This window comes from Podarcis erhardii, assembly GCF_964252035.2.
Source record: "Podarcis erhardii genome assembly, chromosome: 12".
In the NCBI taxonomy this organism is placed as follows: domain Eukaryota; kingdom Metazoa; phylum Chordata; class Lepidosauria; order Squamata; family Lacertidae; genus Podarcis; species Podarcis erhardii.
Window position 1 is genome coordinate 27558134 of NC_138513.1, and position 19143 is coordinate 27577276.

Here is a 19143-nt window from a genome sequence, read left to right on the forward strand (position 1 = left end):
ATCAGTAAATTAGCTTGCTATGCATCCATCCTCCTCCCCCAAGGATGGCCATTTATCTTACCTAACAGCAGGGGCAGATTTTGGTAATATGGCACTCTGAGCAAGGACAAAATTTGGTGCCTCTCTTTCCCACCCTTGCCTTCCATTCTGCAAATGCTCTCAAGTGCACCACATCATAGTTGCGGCAACTCTGACCAGAGGCCTAACTTTGAGTAGGTAAGCATATAAATATAGGTATTATTATTATTTTATATTATTATTTTGCGTTCCTCTCAGCTTGACGCCCAGGGGTGGGGGCGGGGAACAGCCCACACCACCTAAAATTTGGTGCTGCTCACAGTACTGCCAAGAGGACAAATCCTCTTTTTGAAGGTGTGCTCTAATTGGAGGGCTGGCTGGTCCAAGCCTGGTTTAAAGATAAGGAACCATCAAAAGGGAGAGCAGGAGCCTCAAAATTGACTGAGCAGGCACACGGTTCACCTGAGGTCTTCCCCTACTGTGGTGAGATGCATTGCATTTCTACTTCAATTACAGTAGTTATTTCTAAATGTACACCTGTGCACAAAAATTATGATATGTCAATTTTATGCAAATTGAAATTATCTTTTGTCCTTTTTTCTTCGTGCAACTTCTCTTTTTTGGCAATGCATAACTGGCCACCCTACCTACCTGCTTGTCCCCATCTCTTCATTCTCCATCCAGGAAAGAAAGAGGCATTATTATTGTTTAATATTAATATATTCCAGGGTGGCAGACACTTGAGGAAGGCACAGAGCCAGACTGGTGAGCCAGGCCTTGGGATAGAACTGGATATTGGGAGTAAATTTAATTCTTACATCTGAGAAAACAAAAATGGGCTTACATGGTCAGCTGCTACACAGCTCTCCAGTCTCACTAGATTCAATGGGTTTTACCCATGAGCGTGCACAGGATTACACCTTACTGTCCATTGCTATTCATATATATTTTGATACATGTGTCCAATGGGACTTACTCCCTAGTGTGTTTTGGATTGCAACCTTAAACACAAACCTTGATACTGATAAAGAAACAGGATATTTTAATATCTTACTCAGTTTTTAAAATTGTTACAAAAGTGACAGGAAGAAAAACAAATGATTGTATTTTGTTGCTTCGTCATTTCCTGTAGGACTACTCCAGTCCAGGTCAGAAAAAAACTTGGAAGTCTTCAGAGGGCAAGTTCAACCGACATGTCACATTCATGCTGCTTAACCTTTTACGAAGCTTTCCTATTTCAGTGTGTCCTTCATAAAAGGTCATAGGAGCTAATTGTTTACAATCTTTTCTCCTCGCTGTAATATTTACATTTCCATAATGAAATGCCAGCACTGTTGTTGATGCCTTTCAGAAGGATTATTTCTACCACAGACTGTTAGTTTATAAAACAAAACAATATTTATTCCATTATTTGCACCAAAAGCAGGAATTGGTGTTCTAAAATGAGTTGGGGTTGCATTCAAACACCACTACCTTGTCTTGGCTCACTGCTCATTTTACATCAGGTAGAGCACATGCATTGCATTCAGATGACCTCAAGTTCACTCCTCAGCATCTCCAATTAATGGACAACTAGCAGATGATCTGCTGGAGGTTCAGACAGCTGTTGCTATTCAGGATAGATGGATCAACAGTTTGGTTTAGTAAAAGGCAACTTCCTATCTCACAGGTACATAGGAAGCTGCCTTATACGGAATCACATCACTGGTCCATCTAGCAGATGGACAGGGTATTAATACCAACAACTAGTTTTGTCTTCATTGACTTGCAGCGGCTCTCCAGAGATTCAGATGAGACTTTCCCAGACCTGCCTTTAGATCATGGGTAGTCAAACTAAGGCCCGGGGGCCAGATCCAGCCCAGTCACCTTCTAAATCTGGCCTGCGGACAGTCCGGGAATCAGTGTGTTTTTACATGAGTAGAATGTGTCCTTTTATTTAAATTGCATCTCTGGGTTATTTGTGGGGCATAGGAATTTGTTCTCCCCCCCAAAAAATATAGTCCGCCCCCCCCACAAGGTCTGAGGAACAGTGGACCGGCCCCCTGCTGAACAAGTTTGCTGACCCCTGCTTTAGATCTAGGTGAATTAACTTTTGACCTTCTACATGCAAAGAAGATACTGTACCGCTGAATTGCAACCTTATGAATGTATGGGCGTAATCCACATCTGCCCATGCAATGTCACCTGCCTATAATTAATTTTACAGATGCTTGTGCAAGAAGAGATTTGGGTGCATTGGACCAAAGTTCCTGAAAAGGGCCACAGAAGCAAAAACAAGACAGTGCCCTTGGACATTAAGTCAGCTATCAGAAAATGTCTAACACAGGCATCCCTGGCCTGTGTGTAAAATCCACCATTTGGAATGGCATGGGTAAACTACTGCAGGATTGGCGGTGGAGGATCCTGCCTGATTCACCCATGGCACAGATGGAACCCTTCCAGCTCTACCCCTGTATAATTTGAAGAAATTCTCCACTTTCCAGGGTGTGGGTGGCGCTGTGGGTTAAACCACAGAGCCTAGGGCTTGCCGATCAGAAGGTTGGCAGTCAAATCCCCGTGATGGGGTGAGCTCCTGTTGCTCAGTCCCTGTTCCTGCCCACCTAGCAGTTCGAAAGTATGTCAAAGTGCAAGTAGATAAATAGGTACCGCTCCGGCGGGAAGGTAAACAGTGTTTCTGTGCACTGCTTTGGTTTGCCAGAAGCAGCTTAGTCATGCTGGCCCCATGACCCAGAAAAACTGTCTGCAGACAAACGCTGGCTCTCTCGGCCAGTAAAGCGAGATGAGCACTGCAACCCCAGAGTCGTCCACGACTGGACCTAACGGTCAGGGGTCCCTTTACCTTTACCCCACTTTCCAAACACACACCTATATTTTAGCAGGACTTATTTATATAGATAAGAATGGTCCTTATGAAGAACTTGTTGCTCAGCAAAGCAAAGCGAAAAAAACTAACAGCTTGCCTGTGTTCTGTAGTCTGTGTCTTGAAAGCAACTGTGCTTTGTCAAATAAAGGTATTTGAATGTCATCTTTCATTCAAATTTCTGAAAACAGTATTTTCATACTATCATTTTTTCTTGGAGAAATTAAAGCATAAAACCAACTGTTTTCTAGGTTGAGAACGCCCAGAAAAGAATTCTCTGGGCAACCCAAGAACAAAGAAATGTGATTGCTCTGAAAGAGCTTTAAAGAGAGATGGAGTGGACTATTGTCTGCTTGAAGATATTTAATATTCTACTTCTGGCTGAAATGATGGCATATAAGAAAAGAATACATCAAAGTAATACAGAAGCAAAAATGCATGTTGATCCTGTGGATGTTTAAGTAGAAGTAAATTCCACAGAGCTCAGTAGGTCTTACTCTTCAGTAGCGTATGTAGGATTTGCAGCATTAGTTGAAGAGTAAAGTGAAGGTCACACACTTAAAGCTGATGTTTCATATTTTCTGGCACGTAATAGGAAAGAAACAGTGGGAGCTAGTTCCAAGGGTGTAACTTACGGTTATGTATTTTGCTACAGACTTGAAGTTTTTCATTGTTGTAACATTGTCATGCAAGCAAAGGGAGTTTTATTTTAGTTTGATACATGTTAGTTACTGTGCGTAAGTGCATTTCAGAGGATGGAATACAGTATTACAGTGAATTAATATATTGATGAAGCAGTCCTGCTGCCAAGATAAAGATGTCAGAGAGAAAGAAAAGACAGAAGAGCGAGGTGGTTAGCCTTTTGAGGGCAAATGGATAGCTGGCCAACCATTCAGACAGAGCAGTAAAATTTGCTCCATGCACAGGTCCTACAGCAAAGATGTATAAATAAGTATGGGAAGATGTGATCCCTTGATGCCATGCCTGGGCACATGGGAAATTCTTCACTTGTCATACATTTGAGTGGATTAACATATGCAAATGAGTTTTGGACTCTTCAGAAAACACCTCCTGCTAGTACAGGTGGTAATCCAGAATGAACATTTAGATGGAAGCAAGCTACATTATCTCTAGTTTTATAGCATACATATGCAAACTAACAAACTAACCACAATATGGATATTTAACAGACTTTAGGCTGCAGTCTTGTAATCACTTACGTAGATATACACAGGATTTTGCTATCTAATCACTGTAAAATTGGTAGAAATGGGGAGTCAACTTTCTCAAATTCTCTCTCCCTGCAGCTTCCCCACAGTTCCAGGGGATCCCAACTCTCTGGAATGGAGGGGGATGCGGGGGGGGGGACTGGCAAAAGTCACCTCCTTCCTTCTATTGGTGGGATTGTCCCAACAATGGAACTTAACTCATGGAATGCTCCCACCAGCTGCCGTCACTAAAAACTAGTAACAGCGTTTTCTTGCCTTCTCTTTCAATACACGCTTTCTGAAAGTAAAGCAGAAATTCGAGTTCATGTGATTAATTGTGAATTTGCTGGTTATTCCTGGTTATTTGTATTATTATGTACAGTAATATTTTATACCTTTCAATACTTCAAACTCATTAAAATATATATCTATGAAAATATACCTATGTGGTGCAAAAAGTCTCAATTAAAATAAAATCAAAGCAAAATATATTAAAGAAACAGAAGTACGGAATGGCTCATCTGACAAGGTTATAAAAACAGTAAGTCATTTTCAGTAGACAATTTAATTAAACATTGAATATGAAGGCTGTGATCTACTGTATAACTTCAGGAGTGTAAGCAACAAAGAACCTTCCAGCACCTTAAAGGCTGGCATCCGTCTGCTCTGGAGACAATGGAAGAGTGCGCTTTTGGGGGTGAAGTCAAACCATTGGAGAGTTACAGCACCTGCTGTGGCTGTAGAGACTTGATATGGGAGAGACATGTTTTGTTGCAGGTGGGGCAGATGAAGGCATCTGGTTGTGCTGATGCAGGTGTACCATAATGTTTTTTATTTCTGCACTCCTCCCAGTGGTTATTCCTCCTCTGGTCACTGCTGTAAGACTTAACAAATTTAGTACAACCCACTTGCTCAGATGCATGAAGTGAGACCCTGAATTGCAGGTGGATGGGGGTTTTATATGTACCTGCATCTCAGGTTCACTCTCCCTGTATCTGATGAAGTAGACTGTTAGCAAAGCAGTGGAAGACAGGAGTGCCTGGCGTGCTCTGGTCCATGGGGTCATGAAGAGTCGGACAGGACTAAATGGCTAAACAACAACAACAACATGTCATAATAAGATGCATTAACCTTTAAAGTGCCACAAAACTATTTGCTCTTTTTGATGCAATTTCCCTCTGGAAATTCATGACTGTGGCTATACTACAAATATACCTTGATTCTCTACTAGTTTAGCTGATTTGGGCCCCATCAGGGTTATTTAATGTAAGTCACTTTGAGTTGCCTTTATAAGAAAAGCAACTAACATATATAATCATTTATTTATATAAATATGCACTATACATTTAAAGCAGTATCATGCCACTTTAAACAGTCATGGCTTCCCCCAAAGAATCCTGGGAACTGTAATCTGTTAAGGATGCTGAGAGGGGTCAGGAGACCCCTATTTCCCTTGCACAGCTACAACTTGCAGAGTGGTTTAACACCGCGTCCCGATTCCCAGGACATTCAGAGAACTGTAGCTTTGTGAAGGGAATTAGGGTCTCTGTGGCTAGCACCCCGTAACAAACTAAATTTCCCAGGATTCTTTGGGGGAACCACAACTGTTTAAAGTGGCATGAGACTGTTTTAAATGTATAGTGTGGATGAGACTCCAATTTCCTCAAAACCCAAGGGTTGCAGTATGGCGATAGTGTTGAGGGCCAAACCAGTCAGATTCGATGGGACCACTGTTCACGTGTCCTCCCTGTTCACATTATAAAATAGATGTAACATGAAACAACAAACACTGGAAGTTTGAAGAGAGGTGCCAAAGCATCTCCCCAGCCTGTGCCTTATTCGTTTTATTGACATCCTGCCTTTCCTCCAAGGAGAGCTCAGAAATGGACCCAGTTTTGTCCCCCAACCTCATTTCATCCTCAAAACAAATCATCCAAAGCACATTTTCTTGGGAACTGTAGTTTACCCCTCACGGAGCTACAATTCTGAGTCAAAATGTGTTTCAAATGAGCAGAGATTCGAACGCGAGTCTTCCTGTTTACAGGAGAAGTATCGAACTCCGTTTTGGATCCACAAAAAGATATCCCCCCCAAAAAAAATGTCAGTGATTGCAATTAATAATAGGCTTTTTCTTTTAAGTAGACAGTGCTATGTAGCGAGAGGATGAAGTCAGCCCGCCCTGCGCCTTGCTAGGGATGCCAGTCTGCCCAGACCCCGCTGAGGAGGGGGCTCGGCGATGTTCTCTGCAGGTGCAGTTGCCCTGGGCGCGTGAATATAACGCCCCCTCCCTGGTCACTCCTCACGGTTGAAAGCGGCCCTCAGCTACCCCCCCCCAAAAAAAAACACCGGTCAGCCCCCCCCCCCCCCCGCTTTGGGGCTTTTACTTTGCCACCAAGCAACCCGGAGCCTGGCGAAACGGCTTCGTGCCCAGGCGGTTCCCAAGCGCAGCCCCGTTCCCCCTCGACAAGACACAGCACAACCTGGAAAGTACCCACACGCCGCCAGCAGCCTCCTTCCCTGTCTCCCAAGGGAGAGAGAGGCCGCCGCGCCTGAAGGGGAAAGACCTCCTCGGGGCGAAGCAGCAGCACCCTCTCCCGCTCCAGCGCCCAAAGTTACCTCACGGCGGCTTCGAAAGGCGCTTCACCCCCCCCCCCCCAAAAAACCCCCCCCCCACCACCACAATTGCCTTGTTTCTATCTCTGAGGGGAATGAGCTCGCCCTCTCCCGGACAAGAGGCCGCTTCGACGGCCTTCCTTCCCGCTGCCCCACTTCGCCCCCTTGCGCGGCTTCCTCCCCAGCCCGTCGCCAACTCTGGGCGTGTTGGCGGAGGCGGCCTCGCCGCTTCCCGCGCCCGCCCGGTTCCTCTCCCCCCCCCCCGCCCTCGCCCGCCCCTTATCGACTGCTATTTTTAGTAAATCCTCCTCAAGCCACCACCGGCGGCGGCGGCGGCGGGCTGCGAGAGCGGCGCTCAGCCCTTCGCTGCTGCTGCTGCTGCTCCCTCCCTCCCTTATCTCCGCCTCCTTTCCTCCTCTTCCTCTCCCGGCGAGAGGCTTGCTCCGCCGCCTGCCGGGGCCAGGCTCACATGAAGCCCCCTTGCCCACAGCAGCAGCAGCAGCAGCAGCAGCACTAGCAGCGGCGGCAGGTAACTTTCTTTTGCCCCCCCACTTTCCTCGCCCCCCCCCGTCCCATAGTCCCTTCGCTTCGGCGCCTCCAGCAGAAGATGGCAGTGGGGGGCACGCCTGCCAGTCGCCGCCCGGCCGGAGCAAAGAGATAAAGAGGAGGAGGAGGGAAGGAAGGAAGGAAGGAAGGAAGGAAGGAAGGGAGCAGCTGCTGAACAGCAGCATCTCGCACACAGGTGAGTGGCGTGGCAGATGCCAACATCCCTCCCATGCAACTGAATGGGCTCCTTTGGAGGAGCAAGGGGGGGGGGGTGTGGACCAGAAGTTCAGTCTTGGGTCTCTCTCTCTCTCTCGAGATGCCTTGGGAATTTATTTATTTTTTAACCCCCCCCCTCCCCGGGATTTCGTTGGGAGGGAAGCTGCAGCTCTGCTACTCTGCCATTGCTTATTTTTTGGGATGCTGGCACTTAGGGTTGGAAGGGGAATCCTACACGCATACACGCACCAAACTCTCTTGCTGTGCCTGTGTGCATATCGCCTACTTTGGGGTTCCTCTCACCCAGCCATGATTTGAACGAGGCGGCTGGGTTTATTCTGGGGAAGCTGGCAAGAGAGAGAGAGAGAGAGAGAGAGAGAGAGAGAGAGAGGAAACCGCTGGTAGGGACGCGCTCCGTGGGATACACTTGAACCAGGTAACGAGAGAGGTTTAGCGAGATGAGCGCCAGGGAATGTTTCCTGGGTATCAAACAGGTGGGATGGACTCCCATCTTCGCGTGGAGCCATCGGGAGGGTTGCCTTCAGTGCCTCTTGGTATGGACTGGGATTGGTGTAGATGCTAGAAATGCCTTCGTTGCAGCCGATCGGTTTGTTTGATTCTCCCCCCTTCCCTCTGGAAGAAGGAAGGCTGCCATCCTGTGCACGTTTTCTTGCACCCTTCCTTGGAGGCAAGTCCCATTGAACAGCGTGGGTTTTTCTTCCAAGTCAGAGCGCATGGGATTGGTCTGCAGGTGCTGTGTGCTTGTGAGGCATATCCGGATTTTAGAGCTGGGGGAGTAAGTATTGTTGCAACTGATTCATGTGTTTGGGCTCTTTCAGGACATAGTTGTAGAGAGATGGGGCTGTTCTGGGGTTTTGTGCCTAACAGACATGTATTTCCACAAAGCAAACTTCCACAATGAATAACTCTGGATCCCGTAACTATGGAAATAGCTGCTGTGGGTTTTGTTTTTTGTTTTGAAAGGGGAGGAAAGTCTGTACAATGGTTAGAAATGACTCTTTGGGGGGGGACCCCCAGCTATTTTAATATTCAAATTATTTTATAAAATACTTAAAATCCATATGTATATATGAATATATCTGCCTCTAAAATGCTGAAATGTATTCTGGTGGAGTGCAATCCTAAATATGTCTACTCAGAATAATTGAGCTGAATGGGATTTACTCTCCGGTAAGCCTTGAAAATGTGGTGATCACCAGAATTTTAAAGTACTGTTAAAATGTACAAGTCATGGAGAAAACAGGGAAAATAAAATAATAGTTATAAAATAATTATGCGTATAGATCTAAAATGAAGGGAGAACTAAGGAGGTACATAATCGCTACCTTTTGAAAAGGTCTATGTCATTCTCAAGGGCAAAATAATAATAAATTACTGTACATATTTATATTTTAAATTGATTTTAGGGGTATGAAACTCATTTTTTTCTGAAATGATTGGGAGGAATTCCTACTGCAATATGGCATTGCTACAATTGGTTATTATGTTTACACTTGTAATAGCATTAAATCCCCAGAATATCATTTTGATGTGCATAGGGTTTGTCTTTTAATGGATCATTTATATGTCCATATAAATCAAGTAAATATCAATGTTTTCCTCATCCCAGTGACTTTATTCAGCTGACAGAGGCCCTCCTTGATCATCCTGACATCTACTCTAGCAATCCTCTCATATGTTTAATTGGAAGTAATTTCTAGTGTGTTCAGTGTGGCTTGCATTAAGGTTGCATTCTTGACAGTGCAAATGTATCATTTACTTAGGGCAGAACTGCCTCCAGCTTTGAGGGTGGCCTGGGCAAAGGGCCATAAGCCCATGTTAGAGCATTTGCTTTGCATGCACAAGTTCCTAGGTATAATTTTTTGCATCTCCCAGTAGGGCTGGGGATGTCCCCTGCCTGAAATCCTGGGATGCCATTCGGTGTGGACAGTGCCGAGCTATGTGGACCAATGGTCTGACTCCTTTGTTCCTAAGTGCTCTTTGGTGGGCTGCATTCTCTCTTACCAGGTGGCCTTACCAGGTGGCAAAGAAGGCAACAGTGCTTCATGCATTGGTGGGTCATACCTACAGTTTCAATTTCTCACATTGCTCCCTGTTTTGGGGCATTGTGGAAAATTAAAATAGCAACTGGACCCAGGGCCGTCTTAAGCATATCCGGCGCTATGGTGCAAAGCTCCCTCCGCCCCCCCCCCATTTCCCAGTGGTTTTTTTTTTAGGGAGCACAGCGCTGCCGGCAGGGCTGGAGGATGTGGGCAGTGGCTGGAGGGCAGCTCCTCCGGTGGGGAAGAGACGGAGGCTGGACGCGGCACCCCCCAGCTCAGCTGGCCACTTTGTGCCACAGGGACCATGGCAGATGGAGGCTCTGGGCATGGCGCTGCTTCGGCATGGCATGGCAGAGGTGGGCGAGGGCAGTGAGCTGATGCCGGGAGGTGCTGTATCCAGCCTCCGCCTCTTCCCTGGCGTCCTCCAGAACTTGGCGCCCTGGTGCCTCGCGTCACTAGCCTCTATGGGTAAGATGCCCCTGACTGGACCCCATTATCCAGAGCTGCTTAGAGTACCAGGCCGGGGTGGGGAGTGGAGAAGTCTTGCATTCCCTGGATAACTGCTGGGGCCCATGCAACTGCCTAAGGTTGCTCAGACTCTGATGCCCCACTCTGCTCAGTGAGGCAGTAAGTATGTTCAGAATAGCACATTAAGGTATCTTATCTCCTTAGTAAGTATGTTCAGAATAGCACATTAAGGTATCTTTTCCTGGAATTTGTGTGTGTGTGTGTGTGTGTGTGTGTGTGAGAGAGAGAGAGAGAGAGAGAGAGAGAGAGAGAGAGAGGTCCTCAGTGTGGAACAGTGTGCAGAAATTTATTTATTTTAATTACCTTTTAATCCCACTCTTCTCTTCCAAATAGTTTATTTTCACAACTCTGTGAGGTAGGTTAGATTGAGAGAGAATAGCTGATTCAGGAGAGCTTTGTGGCTCACTGGGGAATTATTTATTTAAGCATTTATTTCGTACATGGCGGTGTACAGCAATATATACAATAAAACTATAAATATATACAATGAAACTATAAATATATACAATAAATATATACTATAAAATATAAAACACCAAAAAAAGGACAAAATGACCATTCTAATGAACCCCCCCTCCCAAACCAGTTGTATTAGCTTGATTGCATAGATTGGTCTTTAAGAGATGCCTGAAAATCGGATGGGAGTGCGCCTGCTGAATTTTTGTTCCATAGTATGGGTCTAGTGACCCTATATGCCCAACCCCACCATCATTGACTAACACTTCCATTACATCACATTGGATCATGGACATCTGGTGTCTATGTCTGTCCTCTGTCATGGTATCATGGTGTGGCCTTGGCCAAGTATGTTAGCCTTAGTTTCACTTCTTTAAAAAGCTAAAAGCAAAAGAAAAAATACATCCTGACCTCAGATGTAAGTATCTTGAAATCAGATACAATGAACAGTGACCACAATCACTTTCTTCACACAACTGTCCTAAGGATAAATGCAACAAGGGTAATTCTTGTAATGCTAAACTATAGTAAATATATTATGTTGTTCTGAGTACACTTGTATGCATATTGATGTGCCTTTTAAAAACGATATTTCATAGATTCAAGTAATGCATATGCTTTTCTGTTGTCTTTTTTATACTTTTCCACAAATAGGTTTCTGGTTTTAATAAACCTGTGATGAACGTTGAGTAATTCCTGGAATTAGTGTTTAGGACTTTTCAGTACTTTTATTAGTTTTTAGGACTTTCCACCAATTTCCTGGCCTTTTCTTTTCGTACGGGTAACTTTATATAAGTTAGCTTAACTTCTGAAATCTTGTGTAGTTTTATTTTAGAAATGTTGAATACAAGAATCCCTCACTGGAGCATTTTGAGATATGATTTCAAATTTCTGAAAGGTTTGTGAACAAAAAAGACATGTTAAGATTCCTAAAGTACATAATTTGTGAAATATGTGCAACTTTAGAAAGAAACAACAATAATTTTTATCATATAGCATTGTTAAGAAGTAGACTAAACCATGTTGTGTTGGACATAACAATATTTTTCATTGCTTTCAGTAGGCTGATATATTTATTTTTTTAATTTTGAAAAAATTCTAACATCACTGTTTGATGAAACGTTTCAGGCCTCACCTCTATTTCTATATAAGTAATATGATGATGGTACAGTGTGGTGTGGCTAGGACCCTTGCTGTACACATGATATTATGTTGGCTGCATGTATTGAGGTTTGATGATGTCTGTATGGCTGGAGAAATTTTGATGATCGATAGCACAATCCTATACATGTCTACTCAGAAGCAAGTCCAATAGGTCTTATTCGCAGCCAAGGCGACAATCCTAACCATGTCTATTCAGAAGTTAAGTCCCATTGAATTCAGTAGGGCTTACTCCCCTACATTGGGGGTTAAGATTACAGCTAAGTGGGAAGGATGCCAGCCTAAATGCCTTAGACAGGCCATATTGCTAATTTGCTGCTGTCCCTGGTCAGTCTGTATTACTAAGGTGATCGTATGACAATAAGTGCAGGCAATTTGCTATAGATCAGCGACAGAACTATAGTGTTTAAATTCTGTAGGCAGTTGCTGCCTTAAAATATTCCCACATCAGTCTACCAATAAAATCTTTGTAGCGTCTGTGAAGGATAACTTTGCAGGGATTTATTCATTTTACTGATTTCTCAGTGATGATTCAGAAAGCCAAACTGCAGTGAGATCACATCCCCTCATCGGAATTAAAACTGGATAATTTCCCCCTAACTGTTTTAACATTGTGGTAAGAACCTGGGACTGTAATCATAAGTATTCTTATTGCAAGTGAATTATACTAAAATCATTGGAACTTCCTTTTACACAGCACAGGCTGTAAGTTTGCAAGAGAAACATTTCATCTGAAAGGTCCAATAAATATTTATGAAAATGTTTCTATTTTGGTATGAGTTTTAAAAACTAAATTAAAATACAATCCATATACTTTACCAGTAAAGGTTTATAGCCAATTAGGAAATAATTAACTACTGTACATGTAAAATAAGAAATAATGGTTTGGTTTTGTGTTTGGTTTAAACACATTATGCATATTTTCTTGGTGATGTTTTAGTTTAGATGGATTGAGAGTGATTAGCATATACTTTAATAATAGGTTACCCGCATTGTAAATCTTCTTACACAGTTCTTATGCAAACAGAAGTCATTAGGGTCTTGAAATGAATATAGCTTCTTCTCCTTAGCGGAACTGAAATCATATTGGAAGAGAGAAAATAAGATTTTAATATGTTCATGTAGAATTCTTGCTTAAAACTCATATTTTCAGTTTACATATGGACATTTGCCATCCAGTCAATGCCTTTTTCTAGGTTCACAATTTAGCACTTAGCTTTAAAGTCTAAGGTTGCAACTCCTTGCACATTTACTAAAGTTAGGGGAGCTTCCCTACAAATAGAAGTAAACAGGATAAAGTTGTAAGTTACTTTTAAGTTGTTGTTGTTGTTGTTGTTGTTGTTGTTGTTGTTGTTGTTGTTGTTTTAATTGCTTATGGAGGTTATGTTTGTATCACAATTTTTAGTGATGAGATTTGGGTTTTATCTATGCAAGTTTTATATCCACAAAACTGACTTAACTACATCTGTGATATGAGGCCAGTGAAGGGAGGTCTCACTGGTACAGTAAGAAAATAGACCTGCCCAGATAGGCATGACAGCCCATATCGGAAGTATTGATTTTTTGCCGATTTCCCTACAAGATACCCTAAAAACTTCATTTTGGGGGGAGATTTTGCAAAATCTTTTTGAAATATGGCAACTTTAATTTACAACATCTGGTGAAGTGAATTCTGATCCATCAAAGCTTATGCTATAATACGTTTGTTAGTCTTTAAGATGCCAAAAGACTGTTGTTTTTGCTGCAACAGACTAACACAGTCTGGAAATCATTGCACATATTTAGGATCAGTATAACAATAAAATACAGGATGTAGTGAAAAGCTATAAAGGAGGTGAAAGACCCCTGAATGGTTAAGCCCAGTTGAATTTGACTATGGGGTGCAGCATTCATCTCCACTTTCAGGCCGAGGGAGCCAGCATTTGTCCACAGACAGCTTTTCAGGGTCATGTGGCCAGCATGATCAAACCGCTTCTGGTGCAATGGGACACTGTGACAAATGCCAGAGTGCACAGAAACACTGTTTACCTTCCTACTGCAGTGGTACCTATTTATCTACTTGTGCTGGTATGCTTTCGAACTGCTAGGTTGTCAGGAGCTGGGACAAAGCAACGGGAGCTCACCCTGTTGCACGGATTCAAAGTGCCAACCTTATGATTGGTTTAGATCACAGTGCCACCCGCGTCCCTGAAAAACTATAGAACCTTTGTATTCACAACCCTTGACAATAGTGATGTATAAATTCAGATTTAAATATTTCTACATATATGCCCTGATCTAGAAAGAGTTGTATCTGTTTGGAAATGTGGCATCTGGATTAATCTTCTGTATCTGTGTTGGAAGAAATTCCATATCTACCCTCTTTTGTGCTGTTGATTCTAAAAGGCCTTGTTTATTTACTACATTTATTGCCTGCCTTTACTCTGAAGAACTCAAGGTTCAAACCTGGTTTCTGAGGTCCTAATCTGATACACTAACTCCTATACCAAACTGACTCTCATAATGCCTATGTATTTCATGGACAAATCATGTTGAGCTTCTTGTCACTGTACACAAAGATCTCTGGATCAGGATCACTACTCTAATAAAACCTGAAAGCATAATATGTTTTTACAATGGGGAAAGTCGTAAACCTTTCCCCTCAAGGATATATGAGATGTTGTGTAACAGGAATTCTCTTTCATTATTCCAAACTTTTACCTAGTCCAACATGGGAAAGTTGTATAACACATACATTCTGTTAAGTCTTGTTTTTTTTTTAATTGGACAAAATCCTAATTATACATTTTTGACATCTATCATTAGGTCTCTAGGAGGCAAAGCTGTTAAATTCTGGCTTTGCTTTCAAAAGAGGTGGATTAGCCCGAGGCAAGAGTATAAGATATTCAAGAAAGAGAAGGCATAAATCCCAGATGAAAAAAGTGAAGTTTGAAGCTAAGTGAATGTGGTTTGTGTAACATGCATTAATTTGGTAGGAAGTATATTCGGAGTGGCATATTATTTGTTTGATTGGACTCTGAAAACTGTTGGTGGCATATTCTTACCAAAATAAAAACCCTCTCAAAATATTTTTCTTCTTCTTAAAAGTATTCACCTGGTTCCAAAACTTGTATTTTACTTGTACAAATAAACTATTATTTAACAATTTCTAAAGTACATAAACTACTAATATACTGTTGATATGACTGACCCCTTTTACATAAAATTATTCGTGTTCTTGCAACTACCTGGAAATCTGTGAGCTTTAGATTTAAAGTTAGAACTAGTTATTATGTGATAAAACCATAGAATACGACTATGCATGCACTGTGCATTTTACCTGTTTTAAAACTGTTTTACTAATATTTAACGCTTTAATTACGGTAGAAAGATGCCTTTGGTAAATCGGCAGACTTGAATAAAATATTGCCAACTTGAATAAAATATTGGCAGGGCCCTATCTTGCATAAGATATAGTGCATGGACACCATTTGAATGACAATGCCCATCAACTTTGGGGAGGCCCAGCCACTTCAAATATTTTATTGAGGGTGGAGAAGGGACCTCAGCACCTAGGAGTTGGTTCCAATGACACCAATCCTGACCCAACTGCATGAGCCCAATTCGAAGTGCTGGTTTTGATCTTAAATGGCTCAGGACTTCAATACCTCAAGGATTGCCTCTGTATATGTGAACCTACCTGCACCCTGAGATAATCACCTTCTTTGTGTATATTTGTTATATTTCTAACTGTTGCTTATTTTATGACGTTTTGAAAACTATTCTGGGATTACTATGCCATCCTAGTTTTGATTTCAAGAAAGGGTGTATTATGAAAAATATGCTCTCTTAGAAAATGCATTGTAGTGAGAAAGGTAATAAAAAGATATTTTCCCTTTTTTGGAGGGAGATAGGGAGGCTAGCAGCACATTCCTTTACATGTCTACTCAGAAGTAAGTTCCACTGAGTTCAGTTTCTCCCAGATAAGTGCTCATAGCATCATAGGGTGACTTCCCCTGTTAGTTGTGCTTATTTGATGTGCTGGTGTTGATCAGAGAAATACATCAGAGCAAATGTGCAGTCAGAAAAGTAGAAACGTCATATATAAGATGTAAGATTGAAAGCGTTGCCACTGAATACAGGGGGGGGGGGGGAATCACGTTATTCACTGCTTACTGGATGATGTGGAAGAAGAATAAATACTGTGGAAGCATTTATGTAATAATTCCAGTATAATGTTTGGCTATGGTACAGCAATAGGTTTAGCCTTTAAAATTGGCTAGATATTCATGAATCCTTTAGAAAAGAGATGGGAAGGAGTAGAGTCACAAACTCTCTCTAGCCTCTCCTTTCCATTCCATCTGGTGACCTGTAGTTGCTCTCATTCATGTCTCTTTCCGGTTTGGTCCCACTCCAGTCAGCACTGACCACATCATCCAGATGTGCAAGCTTGGGTTTGAAAGTTGAGGATAAGTGATAGCAGAATGTGGATTTAGATTGAATAACTGACAGTGGGGGGGGGGGAGTTGTCTCTTACTGTAAAATCCCCTCTATGTAAAGTTAGTTCAGGGACTGAGCAGTTTGTGTCAATAAAGGAAAATTCAGCAAAATGGTTTTTGTTTTGCCATTGTAATAAAATGAGAGCCAAGAGCACTCTAGCTATTTTAATTTGGGTGTAAAATATTAATAATGGAACAAAGCTCTCTTTTATAATTGAATGCTAACATTTATTGAAGAAATTTAGTAAAAGCATTTTGCCAATTATGCCTTTTCTTTTATTCCACACTACTCAAGGTTGTAATTATAAGGACAACTTGTTTTATCTTGCCATTGCTTAAGTTTTCCATTGAAATTAATTAATTAATCAAATGCCGCTCCCACGAGCCTGCAAGAGATGGCTTACAAAGGGATAAACAAACAATCTATTAAAGTATTGCCATTAAAACGAGCCTGAAAAACAATTCTAAAAATGCAGCAGTGGGCAGAAGACAGCCTCCTACCAGACACCACTGGTGCAGGGACAAAAGCATCACTTCGCCAGTGCGGATCTTCCCCTGTTGGCTGCTGAATGTGCAAGTTTGTGGGTATAGCCCTGACAGGGTCACTGCTGGTGACAGCTAGTGCAAGACCTCAAAACAGGCCATTCTAAGAATGTGTCAAATAACAAGAGATCTAAAGCTGGCCTTGTAGCCATCAGATGATGGCGCTCGACTTGGTCTGTGGCTGACTGCTGTGCCATCCTGGCTGACCCTGCAGCTACCTGTCTGCCTCTCCTGCCTATGTGCAGCAGGGTGGTAGATGTCGTGTTTGCCCTGCTGCTCGATGCAGCCCCACCAGGCAGCAGCCTGGGTTAGGATCGCTCCTTAAAACATCTAGCCTGTAGACAATCTTCAGTAAAATGCTGAATTAATTCAATCAAATGTTTTTTAAAGTCTGTTTGAATGTTGCTATTGATAGGGTCCTGTGTACTTCCCAGGGGAGAGGACCCCACAGCTGAGAGGCCACACAACTGGTGCTGCATTTGTGTGGTCCGGGATGCTGCTTCTGTGTCTGGGACGACTTTCACCATCCTTTTCGAGTCAAGCAAATGCATTCGAATGCAAAATGTTTGGAGGACCAACATAAACTTCACCTGGCTGTTGGTTACCTGTCAATGTTTTTCCATAATGCATTTTTCTGTTGCTTTATCAAATCCCGTCCTTTCCCTTCCATTTCCTTCTGAAACTGGCAAAGGAATGTATCTCTGTTCTGCAAAGTGGCCAGTGAAATGCTGGCATTAAAATTTTACAATAGTGTCTGGCAAGGCAGGCTGTAGTCCACAAAAGCTTGTGCCCCAAAACATTTGACTGTCTGTGCCACGGGACTCTTATATTGTTTTGCTGGAGCCGACGAACATAGCTAACTCTGGCTTTTAAATGGCAGTAACAGCCCAAATTCACTTCAAAGGATTTCCCCAGAGTTGCATGCTGAAATGTGCTTGAGGTTAGACATGCTCTTTGGCCTTACAGATTGAACTGTTTTAGTTGGTTTCTTAACATGCTGTGTAAGGAAAGCTGCACAGTGTACTGTTCTAGGCTTCTCTTCCCTAAGCAGAGGGAACTTAAGGACAATCTCTTACAGGGTCAGTTTGTTTTGGAGGAGAGAGTGCTGAAGCCTTATGGCACCTGTAATTATCTCTTTTATTTACTACAGGCAGAACAGGTGTTTTGCAGGCAGAGAAACAAGCACACACAGGCAGATGGTGCCAGAATTCACAGCAACAAAAGAGACAGTATCAGCCCTGAAACCCCCAAATTCTTCCCTTGCAGCCCCCCAGCTACCAATCAAAACTATTCCTGCCATTATTCTTAGCCCCAGTGCTGAGACTGAATAAAGCAGACTGTTGCTTTCTTCCTCCATGCAGCTAAAATCACTGTCAAAAAAGGCATGATGATCTGATACAACACTTCCATGTTACTTAGCATCTGTTGATAGTGACCAAGTCTTAGCGAAATGAAAGGCATTGCTCTCTCCACCCCTTCCTCTCTCCATTGGCTTAATGGGGGTTGCTTCTTTTTTCTGTTACTCACCGGTATGGAGTGTACCTCTTTTTTCCCAACCTGTGGGAGCCATTTTGTGCTGGCACCCAAAGGACTTGAAAATAAAGAGCAGGGGTCGATTGGGAGAGTATGAGGCTCTTAATCTCAGGGGTGTGAGTTTGAGCCCCATGTTGGACCAAAGATTCCTGCATTGCAGAGAGTTGGACTAGATGACCCTCACGGTCCCTTCCAACTCTACAATTTTGTGGGTGCTGGCACCCTTTATTTTAACGAAAAAGTGTAACTATTGGAAACCAGTAACATTTGATTCTAGATCCAGCTCTTGATATGCACAGGTCCTTTTGAAGCTAATGATAATAATAATAATAATAATAATAATAATAATAATAATAATAATAATATCTTTATTGTCATTGCCCCCTCTCGGGGACAACGAAATTACTTGGCTGCTCCATCCACCCAGGTAGGGCACTCCACTCAAAATCAGAACAACTATAAAAACACTAATTAAAACAATATAGTATAATACAGCAAGGAAGATTAGATGACTTTCAAAGTCCAGGTTTCCCATTCAGGGCCGAGATCGCTCTGGAGAAGAAGCTGTTCTTGAGACGGCTTGTTCTTGATTCCCCAACCTATCTGTATTATTATTATTATTTTTTGCAAAAAAAGCAAAATAAAGGAAAAAGCTTAAAACATAGAGGGATAGCAACAGGGAGGACCTGTTGCTACTGCACCACTGAATGGAATCAGGTGGGTATAATCAGTCCTCCAGGTGGAAGGCCAAATGATGCCCCTGTGAGATATATAATAAAAAGTGTGTGCTTTTTTTTTTTTTTAAAGCGAACTATAAATGATTCTAGTATCCATACATTTAGAATCTTGAAAGAGGATTGGTTTTTCTTTTGAAGCAGTCTCACGCTGACATCTAATTACCCTCAAAGGAGTTCAACAAC

The 19143-nt window shown here is 42.5% G+C and overlaps 1 protein-coding gene across 2 annotated transcripts in view; it reads left to right on the plus strand.

The window, feature by feature from the left end:
- The first annotated feature begins 7392 nt into the window (after nt 1-7392).
- Nucleotides 7393-19143, plus strand: part of HDAC9 (histone deacetylase 9) — a 425839-nt gene continuing 414088 nt past the window's right edge. For both annotated transcript variants that reach the window (XM_081881910.1, XM_081881911.1), the window contains exon 1: nt 7393-7441. The gene's annotated coding sequence lies outside the window, so the exon portion shown is untranslated. The remainder of the gene's footprint in view (nt 7442-19143) is intronic.